Source organism: Ostrea edulis, chromosome 8, assembly GCF_947568905.1.
Source record: "Ostrea edulis chromosome 8, xbOstEdul1.1, whole genome shotgun sequence".
In the NCBI taxonomy this organism is placed as follows: Eukaryota; Metazoa; Mollusca; class Bivalvia; order Ostreida; family Ostreidae; genus Ostrea; species Ostrea edulis.
The window spans coordinates 56902172-56913083 of record NC_079171.1 but is presented as its reverse complement, the minus strand read 5'-3'; the positions used below and the strand labels follow the sequence as shown (position 1 = coordinate 56913083).

Genomic DNA, 10912 nt, shown 5'->3' with positions numbered 1-10912 from the left:
TCTCAACCCTCAGTTCAACTGATCAGATTATTATACCCCCCGCAACAAGTTGGGGGGGGGGGGGGGTATACTGGAATCGGGTTGTCCGTCTGTCCGTCCGTCTGTAGACGCAATGGTTTCCGGGCTCTAAAGCATTATCCTTTCCACCTACCGTCACTATATCATATATATGGACTACCCATGGGATGAAGATGTTCCCTATCGATTTTGGGGTCCAAAGGTCAAGCGCACTGGACATCGAAGTAGCAATATGGTTTCTGGGCTCTAAAGCGTTATCCTTTCCACCTACCGTCGCCATATCATATATATGGACTACCCATGGGATGAAGATGTTCCCTATCGATTTTGGGGTCAAAAGATCAAAGGTCAAGCACACTGGACATCGAAGTAGCAATATGGTTTCTGGGCTCTAAAGCGTTATCCTTTCCACCTACAGTCACCATATCATACATATGGACTACCCATGGGATGAAGATGTTCCCTATCGATTTTGGGGTCAAAGGGTCAAGCGCACTGGACATCGAAGTAGCAATATGGTTTCCGGGCTCTAAAGCGTTATCCTTTCCACCTGCAGTCACCATATCATACATATGGACTACCCATGGGATGAAGATGTTCCCTATCGATTTTGGGGTCAAAAGGTCAAAGGTCAAGCGCACTGGACATCGAAGTAGCAATATGGTTCGGTTTGTCATGCCATTTGTTTTTTACACTCAGAAAAGAGGTAGTTTATACCTATTACCAACCTCCTTTGGGAGATTGGGGTAAGCGGGGGGTATTCTTAGTGAGCATTGCTCGCAGTACCTCATGGTTACAGACAAACCTTAAACCACTGTTCAATTGTTCTCAACCCTCAGTTCTACTGATCAGATTATTTACAGACAAACCTCAAACCACTGTTCAATTGATCTCAACCCTCAGTTCAACTGATCAGATGATTTACAGACAAATCTCAAACCACTGTTCAATTGATCTCAACCCTCAGTTCAACTGATCAGATTATTTACAGACAAACCTCAAACCACTGTTCAATTGATCTCAACCCTCAGTTCAAATGATAAGATTACTGATCAAGACAAAGGGCTCACGGCGGGTGTGACCGGTCAACAGGGGATGCTTATTTTTCTTAGGCACCTAATCCCACCTCTGGTGTGTCCAGGGGTCCGTGTTTGGCCAACTATCTATTTTGTATTGCTTATAGGAGTTATGAGATTGATCACTGTTCGTTATCTTCACCTTGCATTATTTACAGACAAACCTCAAACCACTGTTCAATTGTTCTCAACTGATCAGATGATTTACAAAACTCAACCCTCAGTTCAACTGATCAGATGATTTACAAAACTCAACCCTCTGCTCAACTAATCAGATGATTTACAGACAAAACTCAATCCTCGTGTCAACTGATTAGATGATTTAGAGGTCTTTAGTCTTTGCCCAACTATCTATTTTGTATTGCTTGTAGGAGTTATGAGATTGATCACTGTTCGTTATCTTCACCTTGCATTTAATAGTTCGACAATTCATATATTAAGTATTCCCCAATACTTAAAACTGACTTGATGCAAGCAATCTTGGTATTTTTAGCTCACTTAAGCCAAACTGGTCGAAACACGGTGTACGTTTATCACTTATTACAAGTACTCCTATGACTTTATCAAATTAAAGATCTTTGTAGCGGGGATAAATACAGATCTCTTTAATCATATACAATGTACATATAAAGAAGAATTAACTACGCAATGTGAGATTTATCCGCGCATACAATGACACGCCCACCTATTGATGTGATTTTCAATGATGGTCACTCAATGGGGAGAGTTTTGGAACTTATCTTTGTTGAAAATTTCCTTACCTGTATGCTGTTAAATTTCGTCAAATACAGACAGGCTAGCAAAGAAATATTTTATGAAAAGTATATATATGCAAGGTGAAGATAACGAACAGTGATTCATCTCATAATCCTATCAGCAATGTAAAATAGAGAGTTGGGTAAACACGGACCGCTGGACACACCAGAGGTGGTATCAGGTGCCTAGGAGGAGTAAACACCCCCGTCGACCGGCCACACCCGCCGTGAGTCCTATATCTTGATCAGGTAAACGGAGTTATATTATAGATGTACATCTCTAGTGTTTTGCATTAGATATCTTTACAATGATAACCGTTTCCTCATCAATGCGTTGTAGATGAGAACAATGCGTGTATGAATCTCTAGAGATAGAGTGCGTCTATTTAAATGGCTGGGAATTCCGACAGAGTTATGAGATTGATCACTGTTCGTTATATTCACCTTTCATTCATGAAAGTAAAGGGTATATACATAAGTAATTTTACTTTTGAAAGTGCATGAGGGTATGAACAGCAATGCCTCACGCCATCATTCTTTTCATAAAGCGCTAACGCCGGCGTGAAGCGTCGCAGTCCACGCTCTCGTGTATTTTCAAAATAAAATTTATATACTAAATAAAGATGCAAGTAAGTAAATCTGTAACACGGGTATATAGCAAACTTCGACCAGAGTTCGTTTGCTCACAAACCAAACTCTTCCACTTAGGCATTATGGGATAGCGATTTCTTAGGCCGCGTATACTGTGACGTCACTGTGGAATGACGAAAAAACATAACGTCAAACGTAAACAACTTTCAAAACAAGAAGGGAAACATCAAGTTCATTGCTTTACACAAAAATTTGAACATAGTCTTCCTACTTTTTAATGATCTTTTGATCATTTTATGTTTAAAATAAAATCCATACTTTTATATTAATGCTCTTAATATCAATATCTTCAAACTTTTAACTGCGAACTACTTCTTTAGTGTAATTTGTCTGCGTGATAATCACGGACTCACAATATACAAATCTGTATATTGTGGTGCGTCACATAGGAGAGGTCTATTCGTAGGTGACGTAATGAGCCCTCGACGGGGAGTTTGGGGTATATAGCCCTTAATGAGCAAGGCATTATGGGTCGTTTTATCTGAATCAATCGACCATCTTTTTCAAAGCGTTTACATTGATAACTTTTTAAAAAGAATTTGAATTGGCATTTTTATTCTTAATCCATCCAAGTACAGTACCCCGAAAATACTGCGTTCAACTTGACCAAATTTGGCAAATATGCGCTTTGTTTTCCCCACTCGTGAATTTAATTAGATCCTCCTGTGCAGCACAATGTCCATAAACACGATGTATAAAGTTATACATTATGCATGTTATAGAATTTCAATATTTTTTTTTTTTTATATAATCGATCTTTGAAAGGAATATATAATCTTTGAAAATCTTCCAAAATTTACGCATATATACGTGTAGATTATCAGTTCAAACATTCGATATGGCAAACACGACGACGATAATCAGAGTTTCCGGCATCTTGAGATGAGAATCTACAGGTCTTTCATATGAGACCTTACGAAGTAAGGTCTCGTGTTGCGACAGGGGTTAGTACGATATCTAAAGAACCACACCGCAACGGCCCCGAAACTGGCCCTGGTGGCGTAAGGCAAGGTAACAATCGCTACCCAGATTACGATAACGTCTTAGGTTTGTCGCGGTCATGTCACGAGTGGACCTCACGACTTCCTGGTCAAGAAGGGATTAATGCTATCACCATTGCGTCACCACGACCGGTCAGCAACCTCATTTCGTGTCAGTTTAAATGTGTCGATACCACGACACCCTCCTCCTAGGGCGGAGAAACCGCGGGAAATACTTGATGTATTACACAGAGATAAATTTTCTCATCAATCATAAGGGTGCGATTTCTCAGAAGATATATGCAAATTCTATTCATGTGGAATAGATTATCGGGCTTCTTCCATATACCACGGTGTAAGGTAGGACCATAAAGGGGTTTATAAATGTACACTGGAAAGTGTAGCTCGGGTGAGCAATGTGGATGACGAGTTTATAAATGTACACTGGAAAGAGTAGCTCGGGTGAGCAATGTGGATGACGAGTTTATAAATGTACACTGGAAAGAGTAGCTCGGGTGAGCAATGTGGATGACGAGTTTATAAATGTACACTGGAAAGTGTAGCTCGGGTGAGCAATATGGATGACGAGTTTATAAATGTACACTGGAAAGTGTAGCTCAGGTGAGCAATGTGGATGACGAGTTTATAAATGTACACTGGAAAGTGTAGCTCGGGTGAGCAATGTGGATGACGAGTTTATAAATGTACACTGGAAAGTGTAGCTCGGGTGAGCAATGTGGATGACGAGTTTATAAATGTACACTGGAAAGTGTAGCTCGGGTGAACGATGTGGAAGACGGTCCTCTTGTTATTATTGTTAGAACAATGCGGGTTCCATTCGTGTTTTCATGACAACAAAAAAGCATCGGGTTGTATCTATAGATAAAAAGTTATTTCCCTTCGCTTTGACGATTATTGATTAAATATTGTTTAACGTCCCCCTCGAGGGATTTTACCCATATGGAGACGTCACCATTGCCGGTGAAGGGCTGCAAAATTTAGGCGTATGCTTATGGCCATTGAACAGGGAGGGGTCTTAATCGTGCCACACCTGCTGTGACACGGGACCTCGGTTTTCGCGGTCTCAACCGAAGGACCGCCCCATTTAGTCGCCTTCTACTACAAGCAAGGGATACTGAGGACCTATTCTAATCCGGATCCCCTTCGCTTTGGTGAAACACACGACGTCATGTCGTTCAGAATCAGTGTATAATTATTTTCTCTCCGTTTCGTTCCTCAAAAGCCGCTCTGATGCGAATTAGCTGCAGATCTGTAGCTCTCTGGGAATGTTTTGGGACAGATCAGAGAGCTACAGATACACCCCTTATAATAACGTTTGATTTACGGAGCAAAAAAATGCACACGGCTGAGGCTTGGAATCGTTGTATTCTTACATTTGAATATATTAAACCGCTGCGGTGGCCGAGAGGTTAGAGCGTTCGCCCCGCATGCGAAAGGCCGTGGTTTGAATCCTGGCCGCAACAGACCGAAGTCGTTAAAACAGGTAGTGACAGTTCCATCGGCAAATGCTCGGCATCAGGTGTGAATGTCACGGGTCCTCGGAGATGACCTTAAAAACGGATGACCCGTGTCACAGTAGGTGTGGCACGCTAAAGAACCTTCACTGCTCATTGGCCGTAAGCGCCGAGCATGGGCCTAAATTTGAAATCTCCATATGAGTGAAAAATTCTCGAGCGAGACGTTAAGCAAGATACTACTACTGAATATATCAACAAAAATAAAATGAAAAAAAAAAATAATATAAAAAATAACGGATTCCATGCATATTTTTTTTTTTTTTTTTATCGTAAATCGAAGGTATTTACAAGGTCTGTCCCAATATTTCTGAGACAAAAGTTAACCCTCTTCCATGTTAAGTTTTCTTGGACTGTGCATTCACAGCAGTTGATATAATCCGTCAAATTCAAACTAAATACTTGAATCATTTTTGTTTCTTCAAAATATGACCTAGACCGTATTAAATACAAAGTTTCACGAAATGTCTTTTGGTTTAGAAAGTAGATGTACATCTATAGGATTATCTACCTTGAGTCTTTACACTGATCTATTTTCATGGCGCACTAATAACATCCATTCAATAAACCGGCGTGAAGAGGCTTAAAGCATTCAAAAAGTGAACGAAATTTCTTACTTCATAGAATGAAGTAATAATGATGATTTTAGAAATATGTAATTAATTAAGTAAATAAGTTTATTATTTATAATGTAATTAATTAATTAAGCTTATTATCTATATGTAATGAATTAAGTAATTAAGTTTATTATTTATAATGTAATTAATTATGTAATTAAATTTGTTATTTATATGTAATTAATTAAGTAGTTAAGTTTATTATTCACATGTAATTAATTAAGTTTATCATTTATAATGTAATTAATTAATTAAGCTTATTCTCTATATGTAATTAATTAAATTCAGTATTTATATGTAATTAATTAAGTAGTTAAGTTTATTATTCACATGTAATTAATTAAGTTTATTATTCACATGTAATTAAGTTTATTATTCACATGTAATTAATTAATTAATTAAGTTTATTATTTATAATGTATCACGGTCGTCCCTCTGTGGTTGTGAATCAAAGTGTGTTTATGATATTTAAGGGAAATTTTTGTCTTTTGACAGATAGGCCTACATACTGATCATCATCTTCACAAGTCAAGGAATATTGATTCGTTACCTCGCACTAACCCTTGACATCAGTGACTACCAATAAGTTGGGCTCGTTCTGATTGTTTCCACAAAAGAGTGGAAACCAATGAGAAAGCAGGTCTATTTATAACAATGCAAAGGGAGAGATTCAAATAAAAACACGTGTATTGATACTTACAGTTATGGCTATTTCAATCGTTTAAGCAATATTGTCTTAAGCCAAAAGGTTTCCAAACTTAATCTACTATCAATAAACGTAATTAGTGGTGTAAATATTACAATTGTGCGTGTTTATCAATACAGCAGTATGATATCACATAATTTGTATCCATGAATACCATAATAAGATGCAGTGATTTCATTGGATGTTCTATTTATAGTGGATTGCGTAATCGTCTAGTGAGACTAACTTTTATATAGTCACTGATGTCAAGGGTTGGTGCGAGGTATCGAATCAATAACCCTTGACTTGTGAAGATGTAGTGATCATGTGTTCTCTCTTCTTTGAAGGGTACATACAAATAAATATAAAATAAATATCAAGAGTTCCTTCTTTGATGATCAGAACAAGTATTTACCTTGACCCCCACCTCTACCTACATTTCACCAATTATGTTTCGTACTTACGATTGAATTAATGTATCCTTTAATTTTACCACTCTCATTTACCATTAAGATTGATATCTCTACCAATCCCACCTACCACTAAGATAGATATCTCTACTAGTCCCACTCATTATTAAGATTGAGATCTCTACCAGTCCCGCTCATTATTACGATTAATATCTCTACCAGTCCCACCCACCATTAAGATTGATATCTCTACCAGTCCCACCCACCATTAAGATTGATATCTCTACAAGTCTCGTCCACCATTACGATTGATATCTCTACCAGTCCCGCCCACCATTACGATGAATATCTCTACCAGTCCCGCCCACCATTACGATGAATATCTCTACCAGTCCCGTCCACCATTACGATGAATATCTCTACCAGTCCCGCCCACCATTGCGATTGATATCTCTACCAGTCCCGCCCACCATTGCGATTGATATCTCTACCAGTCCTGCCCACCATTGCGATTGATATCTCTACCAGTCCCGCCCACCATTGCGATTGATATCTGAATATATAAGCTTACAATAACAATGTGATATATAAGCTTACAATAACAATGTGATATATAAGCTTACAATAACAATGTGATATATAAGCTTACAATAACAATGTGATATATAAGCTTACAATAACAATGTGATATATAAGCTTACAATAACAATGTGATATATAAGCTTACAATAACAATGTGATATATATAAGCTTACAATAACAATGTGATATATAAGCTTACAATAACAATGTGATATATAAGCTTACAATAACAATGTGATATATATGCTTACAATAACAATGTGATATATAAGCTTACAATAACAATGTGATATATAAGCTTACAATAACAATGTGATATATAAGCTTACAATAACAATGTGATATATATAAGCTTACAATAACAATGTGATATATATGCTTACAATAACAATGTAATATATAAGCTTACAATAACAATGTGATATATATAAGCTTACAATAACAATGTGATATATAAGCTTACAATAACAATGTGATATATAAGCTTACAATAACAATGTGATATATAAGCTTACAATAACAATGTGATATATATGCTTACAATAACAATGTGATATATAAGTTTACAATAACAATGTGATATATAAGCTTACAATAACAATGTGATATATAAGCTTACAATAACAATGTGATATATAAGCTTACAATAACAATGTGATATATATGAGCTTACAATAACAATGTGATATATAAGCTTACAGTAACAATGTGATATATAAGCTTACAATAACAATGTGATATATAAGCTTACAACAACAATGTGATATATAAGCTTACAATAACAATGTGATATATATGCAGATACGTATACAATATCATGTACAGTCTATGATATCTTTGACCCTCAGTTGAACCTTGGTTCACTAAAATTACACCTGTATTATCTCATGTCGGATAACGTAAATGAAGAGAAGGGCGGTTAATTTCATCCAAATTTTGAACCCAAGGTGTTTTTTTTTGTTTTTTTTTACAATACATGTATACATTTCATACGATCATTTTCATATCTATATATCTATCTATCTATCTATTACAGCCTCAACAATAATAGGAGAGAGGCCAAAAAAGGCAGAATAATTTGAGATACGCGAGAACCTCATAATCGCAAATATTTCTTCTCGCGAACAACCCCTTGGATGTTTTCATTGGCTCGAAAAAGACTCAATCGCAAAATTAATTGCCACAAACCAGTTTACCACAGGGTGAATCGCGAAATAAAGTAGCCTCAAAATAAAATTTGGTTTACAGTACTTACAGTGTAAAAACGGGCGAATTGAATTGAATTTTTTTTTTTAAGTCTTTAGCAGTTAACCCAGGGCACTTGGATTATATATTTTATGTACAACATATATGAGTATACAAATGAAAATATCAAAGAACACATTTTCATCACGATTTGCTTTATATAATCCTATTTAAAATTTGCTCAAATCGTACGAAAGTGAAAAGAATGATCTGTTTTTATATTCATATGAAGCAGAATTTATTCAAAAACTTCTACGTGAGAAGAAAAAATCTCTCGCTGTGACCTTCAATTCGACTTATAAATATATCGATGACGTTTTGTCTATTAACAATGATAGCTTTCATTCATATGTCGATTTGATATATCCCTGTGAGGTGGAAATAAAGGACACCACAGAGTCGTCCACTTCTGCTTCATACTTAGATATTTTATTGTAAGTAGACATTAACGGCAAACTAACAACTCAACTGTATGACAAACGGGATGATTTCAGCTTTTCCATCGTCAACTTCCCACATTTATGTAGCAATATTCCATTATCACCTGCATATGGTGTTTATATATCTCAACTGATTCGATATGCAAGAGCTTGTTCTGGGTATAGTCAGTTTTTAAATTGAGGTAAGCTACTGACAAACAAGTTGATGGTACAGGGATTTCAACAGTCTCGATTGAAGTCAGCATTTCGCAAATTCTATGGTCGTTATAACGATCTAGTTCGTCAATACAACCTCGCATTGGGTCAAATGCTGTCTGACGTGTTTCATACCGATTGTTAAGCCGTTCTTGGCACACTGATTTTGACTGCGGATAACTCCGTTTACCTGATCAGGATATGGGGCTCACGGCGGGTGTGACCGGTCAACAGGGGATGCTTACTCCTCCTAGGCACCTGATCCCACCTCTGGTGTGTCCAGGGGTCCGTGTTTGCCCAGCTATCTATTTTGTATTGCTTGTAGGAGTTATGAGATTGATCACTGTTCGTTATCTTCACCTTGCATCAATATCGGGAAAATGTCTCTAGTTTATAATAAAAATGTGTTTTTGTTTGGGTTTTTTTTTCCTAGACGTGATTACAATAAATTCCACACAAGTCCTGTTTGAAAATGTGTTCAAAGGATGCGAAAGTAAAACGAGTAATGTGAAATAGAAATATATTTTCCCATAGTTCATGTTAAAAATGTCTTTTTTAATTTTTGAAGATGCGATTACTAAAAATATCTTCAGAGTAAGCAGAATGAGAGCCATTTGGTTACACTTCCGGTGTTCTCCATTTAGTTACACTTCCGGTGTTCTCCATTTAGTTACACTTCCGGTGTTCTCCATTTAGTTACACTTCCGGTGTTCTCCATTTAGTAACACTTCTGGTCTTCTCCATTTCGCAACAATTCTGGTCTTCTCCTTTTAGTAGCACTTCCGGTGTTCTCCATTTAGTAACACTTCGGTGTTCTCTATTTAGTTACATTTCCGGTGTTCTCCATTTAGTAACTCTTCCGGTGTTCTCCATTTAGTAGCACTTCCTGTCTTCTTCCTACTGAAACGAAAACATTAGCATATGAAAGAAAGCACACAGTACCACTTTATATATTATTGTCATACATGAACATTATTGTCATGAAGGTATACATTGTTCTGCGTATGGTCAGTTTTGAAATTGAGGCAAGCTACTGACAAACAAGTTGATGGTACAGGGGTTTCAACAGTCTCGATTGAAGTCAACATTTTGCAAATTCTATGGTCGTTATAACGATCTAGTTCGTCAATACAACCTATCAATGGGTCAAATGCTGTTTGACGTGTTTCATACCGATTGTTAGGTCGTTCTTGGTACACTGATTTTCACTACGAAGAACTCCGTTTACCTGATCAGGATATAGGGTTCACAGCGGGTGTGACCGGTCGACAGGGGATCCTTGCTCATCCTAGGCACGTGATCCTAACTCTGGAGTGTCCAGGGGTCCGTGTTTACCCAACTGTCTAATTCGTATTGCTTATAGGAGATATGAGATTGATCACTGTTCGTTATCTTCACCTTTCATTTACATTATTATCATGAATATACATTGTTTTGTTATGAGTTTATCTCTAAGCATGAAATGTGAGCTTTTATTCTGTTTTCCTTTCTATGACACCTTGAATTTATCGACTTAGAAGTTATGATTGCAGGCATTCATTGTAGTAAGACCCTTAAGGGTACATAACTGGTGTGGACAGACAGCATTTTCCCGGGATTTGGTGGTGTGCTTTGAAAGTAATGAAATTTTTTCTCTAAAATGACAAGAATTTCTAAGTACAAACACATTTTGATGTCCAACTATACGTTAAGATTAACACGGATGATCACTCTACGCAAAAGA

At 37.0% G+C, this 10912-nt stretch overlaps 1 protein-coding gene across 2 annotated transcripts in view; it reads right to left on the bottom strand.

Annotated features, from left to right (window-relative positions):
• Positions 1-9695: 9695 nt before the first annotated feature.
• The window catches only part of LOC125662664 (multiple epidermal growth factor-like domains protein 10), a 57475-nt gene continuing 56258 nt past the window's right edge, over positions 9696-10912 (bottom strand). Inside the window, exon 17 of one of the 2 annotated variants that reach the window (XM_056146542.1) lies at positions 9696-10086. The gene's annotated coding sequence lies outside the window, so the exon portion shown is untranslated. Of the gene's footprint in view, positions 10090-10912 lie in introns of both variants that reach the window. The other variant, XM_056146541.1, reaches the window with a different exon arrangement.